Below are 14,829 nucleotides of genomic sequence, written 5' to 3'. Positions count from 1 at the left end.
TACTTTTATCAGATGGATCGAGCAATATACCCACACACAACATTGTGAGAACCCTTATCAAAGTAAGTTTTACTACCAGTATCAGATAGCTCGAGTAATATACCCACACACAACATTGTGAGAACCCTTACCAAAGTAACTTTTACTACTAGTATCAGATAGCTCGAGTAATATACCCACACACAACATTGTGAGAACCCTTACCAAAGTAAGTTTTACTACTAGTATCAGATAGCTCGAGTAATATACCCACACACAACATTGTGAGAACCCTTATCAAAGTAAGTTTTACTACTAGTATCAGATACCTCGAGTAATATACCCACACACAACATTGTGAGAACCCTTATCAAAGTAAGTTTTACTACTTTTACCAGATGGATCGAGTAATATACCCACACACAACATTGTGAGAACCCTTATCACAGTAAGTTTTACTACCAGTATCAGATAGCTCGAGTAATATACCTACACACAACATTGTGAGAACCCTTATCAAAGTAAGTTTTACTACTAGTATCAGATAGCTCGAGTAATATACCCACACACAACATTGTGAGAACCCTTATCAAACTAAGTTTTACTACTAGTATCAGATAGCGCGAGTAATATACCCACACACAACATTGTGAGAACCCTTATCAAAGTAAGTTTTACTACTAGTATCAGATAGCGCGAGTAATATACCCACACACAACATTGTGAGAACCCTTATCAAAGTACGTTTTACTACTAGTATCAGATAGCTCGAGTAATATACCCACACACAACATTGTGAGAACCCTTACCAAACTAAGTTTTACTACTTTTATCAGATGGATCGAGCAATATACCCACACACCACATTGTGAGAACCCTTATCAAACTAAGTTTTACTACTTTTATCAGATGGATCGAGCAATATACCCACACACATTGTGAGAACCCTTATCAAAGTAAGTTTTACTACCAGTATCAGATAGCTCGAGTAATATACCCACACAACATTGTGAGAACCCTTATCAAAGTAAGTTTTACTACCAGTATCAGATAGCTCGAGTAATATACCCACACACAACATTGTGAGAACCCTTATCAAAGTACGTTTTACTACTAGTATCAGATAGCTCGAGTAATATACCCACACACAACATTGTGAGAACCCTTACCAAAGTAAGTTTTACTACTAGTATCAGATAGCTCGAGTAATATACCCACACACAACATTGTGAGAACCCTTATCAAAGTAAGTTTTACTACTTTTACCAGATGGATCGAGTAATATACCCACACACAACATTGTGAGAACCCTTATCACAGTAAGTTTTACTACCAGTATCAGATAGCTCGAGTAATATACCTACACACAACATTGTGAGAACCCTTATCAAAGTAAGTTTTACTACTAGTATCAGATAGCTCGAGTAATATACCCACACACAACATTGTGAGAACCCTTATCAAACTAAGTTTTACTACTAGTATCAGATAGCGCGAGTAATATACCCACACACAACATTGTGAGAACCCTTATCAAAGTAAGTTTTACTACTAGTATCAGATAGCGCGAGTAATATACCCACACACAACATTGTGAGAACCCTTATCAAAGTACGTTTTACTACTAGTATCAGATAGCTCGAGTAATATACCCACACACAACATTGTGAGAACCCTTACCAAACTAAGTTTTACTACTTTATCAGATGGATCGAGCAATATACCCACACACCACATTGTGAGAACCCTTATCAAACTAAGTTTTACTACTTTTATCAGATGGATCGAGCAATATACCCACACACATTGTGAGAACCCTTATCAAAGTAAGTTTTACTACCAGTATCAGATAGCTCGAGTAATATACCCACACAACATTGTGAGAACCCTTATCAAAGTAAGTTTTACTACCAGTATCAGATAGCTCGAGTAATATACCCACACACAACATTGTGAGAACCCTTATCAAAGTACGTTTTACTACTAGTATCAGATAGCTCGAGTAATATACCCACACACAACATTGTGAGAACCCTTACCAAAGTAAGTTTTACTACTAGTATCAGATAGCTCGAGTAATATACCCACACACAACATTGTGAGAACCCTTATCAAAGTAAGTTTTACTACTTTTATCAGATGGATCGAGTAATATACCCACACACAACATTGTGAGAACCCTTATCACAGTAAGATTTACTACCAGTATCAGATAGCTCGAGTAATATACCCACACACAACATTGTGAGAACCCTTATCAAAGTAAGTTTTACTACCAGTATCAGATAGCTCGAGTAATATACCCACACACAACATTGTGAGAACCCTTATCAAAGTAAGTTTTACTACTAGTATCAGATAGCTCGAGTAATATACCCACACACAACATTGTGAGAACCCTTATCAAAGTACGTTTTACTACTAGTATCAGATAGCTCGAGTAATATACCCACACACAACATTGTGAGAACCCTTATCAAAGTTTTACTACTTTTATCAGATGGATCGAGTAATATACCCACACACAACATTGTGAGAACCCTTATCACAGTAAGTTTTACTACCAGTATCAGATAGCTCGAGTAATATACCCACAAACAACATTGTGAGAACCCTTATCAAAGTAAGTTTTACTACCAGTATCAGATAGCTCGAGTAATATACCCACACACAACATTGTGAGAACCCTTATCAAAGTAAGTTTTACTACCAGTATCGGATAGCTCGAGTAATATACCCACACACAACATTGTGAGAACCCTTACCAAAGTAACTTTTACTACTAGTATCAGATAGCTCGAGTAATATACCCACACACAACATTGTGAGAACCCTTACCAAAGTAAGTTTTACTACTAGTATCAGATAGCTCGAGTAATATACCCACACACAACATTGTGAGAACCCTTATCAAAGTAAGTTTTACTACTAGTATCAGATACCTCGAGTAATATACCCACACACAACATTGTGAGAACCCTTATCAAACTAAGTTTTACTACTAGTATCAGATAGCGCGAGTAATATACCCACACACAACATTGTGAGAACCCTTATCAAAGTAAGTTTTACTACTTTTATCAGATGGATCGAGCAATATACCCACACACAACATTGTGAGAACCCTTATCAAAGTAAGTTTTACTACTTTTATCAGATGGATCGAGCAATATACCCACACACAACATTGTGAGAACCTTTATCAAAGTAAGTTTTACTACCAGTATCAGATAGCTCGAGTAATATACCCACACACAACATTGTGAGAACCCTTATCAAAGTAAGTTTTACTACCAGTATCAGATAGCTCGAGTAATATACCCACACACAACATTGTGAGAACCCTTATCAAAGTACGTTTTACTACTAGTATCAGATAGCTCGAGTAATATACCCACACACAACATTGTGAGAACCCTTACCAAAGTAAGTTTTACTACTAGTATCAGATAGCTCGAGTAATATACCCACACACAACATTGTGAGAACCCTTATCAAAGTAAGTTTTACTACTTTTACCAGATGGATCGAGTAATATACCCACACACAACATTGTGAGAACCCTTATCACAGTAAGTTTTACTACCAGTATCAGATAGCTCGAGTAATATACCTACACACAACATTGTGAGAACCCTTATCAAAGTAAGTTTTACTACTAGTATCAGATAGCTCGAGTAATATACCCACACACAACATTGTGAGAACCCTTATCAAACTAAGTTTTACTACTAGTATCAGATAGCGCGAGTAATATACCCACACACAACATTGTGAGAACCCTTATCAAAGTAAGTTTTACTACTAGTATCAGATAGCGCGAGTAATATACCCACACACAACATTGTGAGAACCCTTATCAAAGTACGTTTTACTACTAGTATCAGATAGCTCGAGTAATATACCCACACACAACATTGTGAGAACCCTTACCAAACTAAGTTTTACTACTTTTATCAGATGGATCGAGCAATATACCCACACACCACATTGTGAGAACCCTTATCAAACTAAGTTTTACTACTTTTATCAGATGGATCGAGCAATATACCCACACACATTGTGAGAACCCTTATCAAAGTAAGTTTTACTACCAGTATCAGATAGCTCGAGTAATATACCCACACAACATTGTGAGAACCCTTATCAAAGTAAGTTTTACTACCAGTATCAGATAGCTCGAGTAATATACCCACACACAACATTGTGAGAACCCTTATCAAAGTACGTTTTACTACTAGTATCAGATAGCTCGAGTAATATACCCACACACAACATTGTGAGAACCCTTACCAAAGTAAGTTTTACTACTAGTATCAGATAGCTCGAGTAATATACCCACACACAACATTGTGAGAACCCTTATCAAAGTAAGTTTTACTACTTTTATCAGATGGATCGAGTAATATACCCACACACAACATTGTGAGAACCCTTATCACAGTAAGATTTACTACCAGTATCAGATAGCTCGAGTAATATACCCACACACAACATTGTGAGAACCCTTATCAAAGTAAGTTTTACTACCAGTATCAGATAGCTCGAGTAATATACCCACACACAACATTGTGAGAACCCTTATCAAAGTAAGTTTTACTACTAGTATCAGATAGCTCGAGTAATATACCCACACACAACATTGTGAGAACCCTTATCAAAGTACGTTTTACTACTAGTATCAGATAGCTCGAGTAATATACCCACACACAACATTGTGAGAACCCTTATCAAAGTTTTACTACTTTTATCAGATGGATCGAGTAATATACCCACACACAACATTGTGAGAACCCTTATCACAGTAAGTTTTACTACCAGTATCAGATAGCTCGAGTAATATACCCACAAACAACATTGTGAGAACCCTTATCAAAGTAAGTTTTACTACCAGTATCAGATAGCTCGAGTAATATACCCACACACAACATTGTGAGAACCCTTATCAAAGTAAGTTTTACTACCAGTATCGGATAGCTCGAGTAATATACCCACACACAACATTGTGAGAACCCTTACCAAAGTAACTTTTACTACTAGTATCAGATAGCTCGAGTAATATACCCACACACAACATTGTGAGAACCCTTACCAAAGTAAGTTTTACTACTAGTATCAGATAGCTCGAGTAATATACCCACACACAACATTGTGAGAACCCTTATCAAAGTAAGTTTTACTACTAGTATCAGATACCTCGAGTAATATACCCACACACAACATTGTGAGAACCCTTATCAAACTAAGTTTTACTACTAGTATCAGATAGCGCGAGTAATATACCCACACACAACATTGTGAGAACCCTTATCAAAGTAAGTTTTACTACTTTTATCAGATGGATCGAGCAATATACCCACACAACATTGTGAGAACCCTTATCAAAGTAAGTTTTACTACTTTTATCAGATGGATCGAGCAATATACCCACACAACATTGTGAGAACCTTTATCAAAGTAAGTTTTACTACCAGTATCAGATAGCTCGAGTAATATACCCACACACAACATTGTGAGAACCCTTATCAAAGTAAGTTTTACTACTAGTATCAGATAGCTCGAGTAATATACCCACACACAACATTGTGAGAACCCTTACCAAAGTAAGTTTTACTACTTTTATCAGATGGATCGAGTAATATACCCACACACAACATTGTGAGAACCCTTATCACAGTAAGTTTTACTACCAGTATCAGATAGCTCGAGTAATATACCCACACACAACATTGTGAGAACCCTTATCAAAGTAAGTTTTACTACCAGTATCAGATAGCTCGAGTAATATACCCACACACAACATTGTGAGAACCCTTATCAAAGTAAGTTTTACTACTAGTATCAGATAGCTCGAGTAATATACCCACACACAACATTGTGAGAACCCTTATCAAAGTACGTTTTACTACTAGTATCAGATAGCTCGAGTAATATACCCACACACAACATTGTGAGAACCCTTATCAAAGTTTTATTACTTTTATCAGATGGATCGAGTAATATACCCACACACAACGTTGTGAGAACCCTTATCACAGTAAGTTTTACTACCAGTATCAGATAGCTCGAGTAATATACCCACACACAACATTGTGAGAACCCTTATCAAAGTAAGTTTTACTACCAGTATCAGATAGCTCGAGTAATATACCCACACACAACATTGTGAGAACCCTTATCAAAGTACGTTTTACTACTAGTACCAGATAGCTCGAGTAACATACCCACACACAACATTGTGAGAACCCTTATCAAAGTAAGTTTTACTACCAGTATCAGATAGCTCGAGTAATATACCCACACACAACATTGTGAGAACCCTTATCACAGTAAGTTTTACTACCAGTATCAGATAGCTCGAGTAATATACCCACACACAACATTGTGAGAACCCTTATCAAAGTAAGTTTTACTACTTTTATCAGATGGATCGAGTAATATACCCACACACAACATTGTGAGAACCCTTATCAAAGTAAGTTTTACTACCAGTATCGGATAGCTCGAGTAATATACCCACACACATTGTGAGAACCCTTATCGAAGTACGTTTTACTTCTAGTATCAGATAGCTCGAGTAATATACCCACACACAACATTGTGAGAACCCTTATCAAACTAAGTTTTACTACTAGTATCAGATAGCGCGAGTAATATACCCACACACAACATTGTGAGAACCCTTATCAAAGTAAGTTTTACTACTTTTATCAGATGGATCGAGCAATATACCCACACACAACATTGTGAGAACCCTTATCAAAGTAAGTTTTACTACTTTTATCAGATGGATCGAGTAATATACCCACACACAACATTGTGAGAACCCTTATCAAAGTTTTATTACTTTTATCAGATGGATCGAGTAATATACCCACACACAACGTTGTGAGAACCCTTATCACAGTAAGTTTTACTACCAGTATCAGATAGCTCGAGTAATATACCCACACACAACATTGTGAGAACCCTTATCAAAGTAAGTTTTACTACCAGTATCAGATAGCTCGAGTAATATACCCACACACAACATTGTGAGAACCCTTATCAAAGTACGTTTTACTACTAGTATCAGATAGCTCGAGTAACATACCCACACACAACATTGTGAGAACCCTTATCAAAGTAAGTTTTACTACCAGTATCAGATAGCTCGAGTAATATACCCACACACAACATTGTGAGAACCCTTATCACAGTAAGTTTTACTACCAGTATCAGATAGCTCGAGTAATATACCCACACACAACATTGTGAGAACCCTTATCAAAGTAAGTTTTACTACTTTTATCAGATGGATCGAGTAATATACCCACACACAACATTGTGAGAACCCTTATCAAAGTAAGTTTTACTACCAGTATCGGATAGCTCGAGTAATATACCCACACACAACATTGTGAGAACCCTTATCAAAGTAAGTTTTACTACTAGTATCAGATAGCTCGAGTAATATACCCACACACATTGTGAGAACCCTTATCAAAGTACGTTTTACTTCTAGTATCAGATAGCTCGAGTAATATACCCACACACAACATTGTGAGAACCCTTATCAAACTAAGTTTTACTACTAGTATCAGATAGCGCGAGTAATATACCCACACACAACATTGTGAGAACCCTTATCAAAGTAAGTTTTACTACTTTATCAGATGGATCGAGCAATATACCCACACACAACATTGTGAGAACCCTTATCAAAGTAAGTTTTACTACTTTTATCAGATGGATCGAGTAATATACCCACACACAACATTGTGAGAACCCTTATCAAAGTTTTATTACTTTTATCAGATGGATCGAGTAATATACCCACACACAACGTTGTGAGAACCCTTATCACAGTAAGTTTTACTACCAGTATCAGATAGCTCGAGTAATATACCCACACACAACATTGTGAGAACCCTTATCAAAGTAAGTTTTACTACCAGTATCAGATAGCTCGAGTAATATACCCACACACAACATTGTGAGAACCCTTATCAAAGTACGTTTTACTACTAGTATCAGATAGCTCGAGTAACATACCCACACACAACATTGTGAGAACCCTTATCAAAGTAAGTTTTACTACCAGTATCAGATAGCTCGAGTAATATACCCACACACAACATTGTGAGAACCCTTATCACAGTAAGTTTTACTACCAGTATCAGATAGCTCGAGTAATATACCCACACACAACATTGTGAGAACCCTTATCAAAGTAAGTTTTACTACTTTATCAGATGGATCGAGTAATATACCCACACACAACATTGTGAGAACCCTTATCAAAGTAAGTTTTACTACCAGTATCGGATAGCTCGAGTAATATACCCACACACAACATTGTGAGAACCCTTATCAAAGTAAGTTTTACTACTAGTATCAGATAGCTCGAGTAATATACCCACACACATTGTGAGAACCCTTATCGAAGTACGTTTTACTTCTAGTATCAGATAGCTCGAGTAATATACCCACACACAACATTGTGAGAACCCTTATCAAACTAAGTTTTACTACTAGTATCAGATAGCGCGAGTAATATACCCACACACAACATTGTGAGAACCCTTATCAAAGTAAGTTTTACTACTTTTATCAGATGGATCGAGCAATATACCCACACACAACATTGTGAGAACCCTTATCAAAGTAAGTTTTACTACTTTTATCAGATGGATCGAGCAATATACCCACACACAACATTGTGAGAACCTTTATCAAAGTAAGTTTTACTACCAGTATCAGATAGCTCGAGTAATATACCCACACACAACATTGTGAGAACCCTTATCAAAGTAAGTTTTACTACTAGTATCAGATAGCTCGAGTAATATACCCACACACAACATTGTGAGAACCCTTACCAAAGTAAGTTTTACTACTTTTATCAGATGGATCGAGTAATATACCCACACACAACATTGTGAGAACCCTTATCACAGTAAGTTTTACTACCAGTATCAGATAGCTCGAGTAATATACCCACACACAACATTGTGAGAACCCTTATCAAAGTAAGTTTTACTACCAGTATCAGATAGCTCGAGTAATATACCCACACACAACATTGTGAGAACCCTTATCAAAGTAAGTTTTACTACTAGTATCAGATAGCTCGAGTAATATACCCACACACAACATTGTGAGAACCCTTATCAAAGTACGTTTTACTACTAGTATCAGATAGCTCGAGTAATATACCCACACACAACATTGTGAGAACCCTTATCAAAGTTTTACTACTTTTATCAGATGGATCGAGTAATATACCCACACACAACGTTGTGAGAACCCTTATCACAGTAAGTTTTACTACCAGTATCAGATAGCTCGAGTAATATACCCACACACAACATTGTGAGAACCCTTATCAAAGTAAGTTTTACTACCAGTATCAGATAGCTCGAGTAATATACCCACACACAACATTGTGAGAACCCTTATCAAAGTACGTTTTACTACTAGTATCAGATAGCTCGAGTAATATACCCACACACAACATTGTGAGAACCCTTATCAAAGTACGTTTTACTACTAGTATCAGATAGCTCGAGTAACATACCCACACACAACATTGTGAGAACCCTTATCAAAGTAAGTTTTACTACCAGTATCAGATAGCTCGAGTAATATACCCACACACAACATTGTGAGAACCCTTATCACAGTAAGTTTTACTACCAGTATCAGATAGCTCGAGTAATATACCCACACACAACATTGTGAGAACCCTTATCAAAGTAAGTTTTACTACTTTTATCAGATGGATCGAGCAATATACCCACACACAACATTGTGAGAACCCTTATCAAAGTAAGTTTTACTACCAGTATCGGATAGCTCGAGTAATATACCCACACACAACATTGTGAGAACCCTTATCAAAGTAAGTTTTACTACTAGTATCAGATAGCTCGAGTAATATACCCACACACATTGTGAGAACCCTTATCGAAGTACGTTTTACTTCTAGTATCAGATAGCTCGAGTAATATACCCACACACAACATTGTGAGAACCCTTATCAAACTAAGTTTTACTACTAGTATCAGATAGCGCGAGTAATATACCCACACACAACATTGTGAGAACCCTTATCAAAGTAAGTTTTACTACTTTTATCAGATGGATCGAGCAATATACCCACACACAACATTGTGAGAACCCTTATCAAAGTAAGTTTTACTACTTTTATCAGATGGATCGAGCAATATACCCACACACAACATTGTGAGAACCTTTATCAAAGTAAGTTTTACTACCAGTATGAGATAGCTCGAGTAATATACCCACACACAACATTGTGAGAACCCTTATCAAAGTAAGTTTTACTACTAGTATCAGATAGCTCGAGTAATATACCCACACACAACATTGTGAGAACCCTTACCAAACTAAGTTTTACTACTCGTATCAGATAGCTCGAGTAATATACCCACACACAACATTGTGAGAACCCTTATCAAAGTAAGTTTTACTACTAGTATCAGATAGCTCGAGTAATATACCCACACACAACATTGTGAGAACCCTTATCAAAGTAAGTTTTACTACTTTTATCAGATGGATCGAGTAATATACCTACACACAACATTGTGAGAACCCTTATCAAAATAAGTTTTACTACTAGTATCAGATAGCTCGAGTAATATACCCACACACAACATTGTGAGAACCCTTATCAAAGTAAGTTTTACTACTAGTATCAGATAGCTCGAGTAATATACCCACACCCAACATTGTGAGAATTTTTTTCAAACTAAACTTTTATAATAGCATCAGATAGCTCCATTAATTTATTCACACACAATATTATGAAAATCCTCTCCTCCAAACAAACTACTGAATAGGTTCCTGTCTATTTAATATTAAACACGTGGTCCACATTATGATAACGCACGCAAACATATAACCTTGCACTTGCTTTTAAATTTGACCACACTGATAATGGATATATATTCTGAGCAAATGACGTGTTCGATAAATCATCGCTAAGAACTTGTATTTACCGCTAACCAACAGATACAGTTACGACAGAAAGTATTCGTACCCCTGCGTCGTGAGTAGTTTTTTCCTCATAACTTAAAAAAGTATCACGATTAGGATAATAAAAGTACAGTATATTATAAATATTATACTAACACACATCTACATACATTTTTATGTAAATTGAACGACAAATAACCAAACATAGGAGGGGCAGAAAGTGTTCGTGCGTCTACTTTAATGGTCAGTTGTGTAACCTTTCAGGTGAATTACTTGGCGCAATCTCTCCTCATAGCCCTCCATGATCGTTTGACAGAACTCGACTGGTATTTTCTTCCATTCTTCTTTGCAGGAGGCCTCCAACAATTGCAAGTTTTTCGGATGACGCTGATGAACCCTGGTCTTCAACTCATGCCAAACGTTTTCAATTGGGTTGAGATCGAGTGGCTGCGATGGCCACTCCAGAACGCTTACAGAATTGCACATATTTCGATGTGTGCTTGCTGAAAGATCCAACGATGCCCAAGCCGCAAGTTCCGAGCATTATTCTTGATATAAGTGCCTAATATATCAATGCACTCTTCTTTTTTCATGATTCCGTTGACGCGGTGAAGGCTGCCTACACCAGAAGAGCTGAAGGAACCCCATTGCATGATCGAGCCACTGCCGTGTTTAACTGTAGGGACGGTGTTCTTTGGAAGATTTCGTTCCCCCCTTCTTACGGAAAAATATAGCGAACATCATTGTGGCCGAAAAGCTCGATTTTAGTCTCGTCTGACCAAAGAATACTCTTCCAATAGGTAAAGGGTTTATATACATGCTTTCTTGCATACCTCAATCGTGCTTCTAAATGAACAGGCTTTAAATACGGAGTTCTACGAGGACGGTATGCTTTGAACCCAGAAGAGCGTAACACGTTCGTAACTGTAGAGGTCCTTACTTCAACACCAGTTTCCCTTACCAGTTTCTGTATGTCATTATGTGTGAAACGAGGGTTCCTACTAATTTCTCTGAGAAGCTTTCTCTTGGTTCTCTTTGGAATTTTGGTAGGGCACCTGGAACGAGGGAGGTTAGCAGTTGATCCTGTAAGCTTAAACTTGGCAATTATGCTTTGAACAGTAGATTTCGGCACATTAAGTTGTATAGCAATACCAAAAAGAGACACACCAGACTTGTATTTTACAATAATTCGGTTTTTTAAATCACTGGACAGTTGTTTCCTGTTCGCCATGATGACCAAGCAGATAATGAAGGAGACGGTGCTAAATTGCCGGAGGTACATTTTTTGCTGGCTAAATTCCAATAATTATGAACCCAGTGTCTAGTTCTGGAATGATATAATGTAGTTTATTCGCCAAACTAAACAAACGTTTTACGGGAATATCAGTTTTTTCACACGTTTTGAACTGTACGAACACTTTCTGCTCCTCCTAGTTTTGCTTATTTGTTTATAAACAGTTTATTTGTCATTTAATTTACATAAAAATTTATGTAGATGTGTGTTAGTATAATATTTATAATATACTATACGTCTATTAGCCTAATGTTGATACTTTTTAAGTTATGAACAAAACACTACGGGTACGGCAGGGGTACGGATACTTTCTGTCGTAACTGTAACTGTCGTGAGCCTTCTTTGTCCACATCAAACAGTTAAACTTTACAATAATAACATTTATTTCTTGGATTAATAACGAAGTAAAATATGTGTGTAACTTATGATCTGATTATATACGCTTTTGTTTTTTCTTTTTCGACGCGTTTTGTCTTGACGCGTTTGCGTTTACGGATTTTAAAATATATTTTCTTTGAGCTCCATCTGCAGATCAAAAGCTTTATTACCCTGAGTAATTACATATTATATTATAAACATACACAAAACTTGCATACTGGAACTACACACAAGTTTTCAAATTACTTGTATATAATATTGACCTCGCTTACTAGAAAGTTGTGCTAGTTTAATCACCATTAACTCAAAACAAAACCTGCTTAGCACTTTGGAGCAGGATGCGTTATAAGAGTGACTAGTGAATCATACCATTTGATCTCAAGGATAGTCCAAGAGTTGGCCTAACTAACTAACTCACTACCTTCCCTCTTTTCCATTACTTCAAAATTAAGGACGGAAGCAGCGTCCACAGTGTGGAAGAATCGCTTCTTGTTTACGTGAAATGTCAAAAGGTTACAGTTACAGGACCAAGACTGATCTTTCAGTTCTCTAAGAACTGTTGTACACAATCAAGATAATGACCGCCTGGAATGAACAAACACGACCTACAAAAGGTCAGAACCATGAAAAACGTGAAATATTTTACTTATAATAAAGTTAACTGCAGCCTGCACTTCAGCCTTAATAATATTTAAACAATAATAACGAGCAGTGAAAATCCACTTACAGGACAAAACGTATAAAAACAAATATATTTTTATTACAGTTTTTACAGTAAGGAAGATTACTTGTAGAAGCTGTAACTTGTGATAAAAAAGTAAATTCAAAAGAAAACTATTAAATAAAGTTACTATTTGATGTTATTTAAGAGCAGAAACAAAAATCTGTTTATCCTTACAAACTAATGATGATTCATTCTCCAAGTAAACGACTGAAAAAATTCATATTATTTAACCACAACATTGTAATTTTCTACCTCAGCATTGCCTGATATGTTTTAAATATTTTGCATCAAATAAACAAAATTCAAAGTTTTATAAGAATAAGGTGCCAAAACAGATCAATATAACCTTATATGAATAACATACATATATATCCATCTGCCCATATATTACACAATATGTATTTAGGCCTAGAAAGTTAACTTTGTCAGTTAAATTGCATTAGCCATAATTCGTTTTCAATTTCAACTTCATGGAATTAAAATTTAATGTTATAGCCCGATATAACTTTTAGATTAACGAAAGTAGAGCCTGCTTACAGCCAGAAGAAATATCAAAATGCATATTTCATATATAGGACTCTCCAGTAACCACAAGCTTTAATAAAAACCCTAGTCGGATCTCACATTATCGATTCCATTACTTGTTTAACTTAATTTGCAATTTGTTTAGTAGCAAATAAATTGTGGTTATGTGATTTGCATTAATGTGTCCGTAGAAATAAGTTAAGGAGTAATAATCTGAAGTTTTCTCATTTCTATTACTATTAGAAGCCAACATGCCTCTATCCAATTAGGTGTAGTTGAGTTTTTATAATAATGAATATATTTATCACAGTTTGATTACTATATAACTTATTTTATGGTTTGGAACTCCCACAGATACAACCCGTTGGTAACAAACTTATCAATCGTTTTAACAGCTTTAATTCTGTATTCAACTGACAAACATAAAGAAACAACTAAATGATTCGTGTATAAAAACTCTCTACAACTTAAACCCTTGACAGAAAGTAAAGTATTTGTAATGTTTAATTAAGCTACTTTTTATTTTAATATAACTTAAAATATGATACTATACTGTATTATGCATGATTAATACATCAGAAACTTACAGTAGTTTATAATGTGATTTTAATTTTGTTTTGTACTTTTTTGTTTTAAAAAAGACTACAAAATATTATTAAACGACTTCTTCACAATCAACAGAGTTGTTACAGCCTAATATGCAACAACAAACACCATTATACTACAAACAAAAGTACAATAACAACATTATGCAGGTTTAAATATAAAACTACAATAATGACATTCTACTGATTTAAATATAAAACTACAATAATCATATTGTACAGATTTAAATATAGAACTACAACAATGGCATGTTGCACATTTAAAAGCAATTTTTTTTGTAATGGTATCATCAGATATTCAACTATGAGAACTTAAACAGGATTTCAAAATAAATATTTTG

The sequence above is a fragment of the Tachypleus tridentatus genome, chromosome 13 (genome assembly GCF_004210375.1).
Source record: "Tachypleus tridentatus isolate NWPU-2018 chromosome 13, ASM421037v1, whole genome shotgun sequence".
Taxonomy (NCBI): domain Eukaryota; kingdom Metazoa; phylum Arthropoda; class Merostomata; order Xiphosura; family Limulidae; genus Tachypleus; species Tachypleus tridentatus.
The sequence above is the reverse complement of the archived record's forward strand: the minus strand, read 5'-3'. Positions refer to the sequence as shown.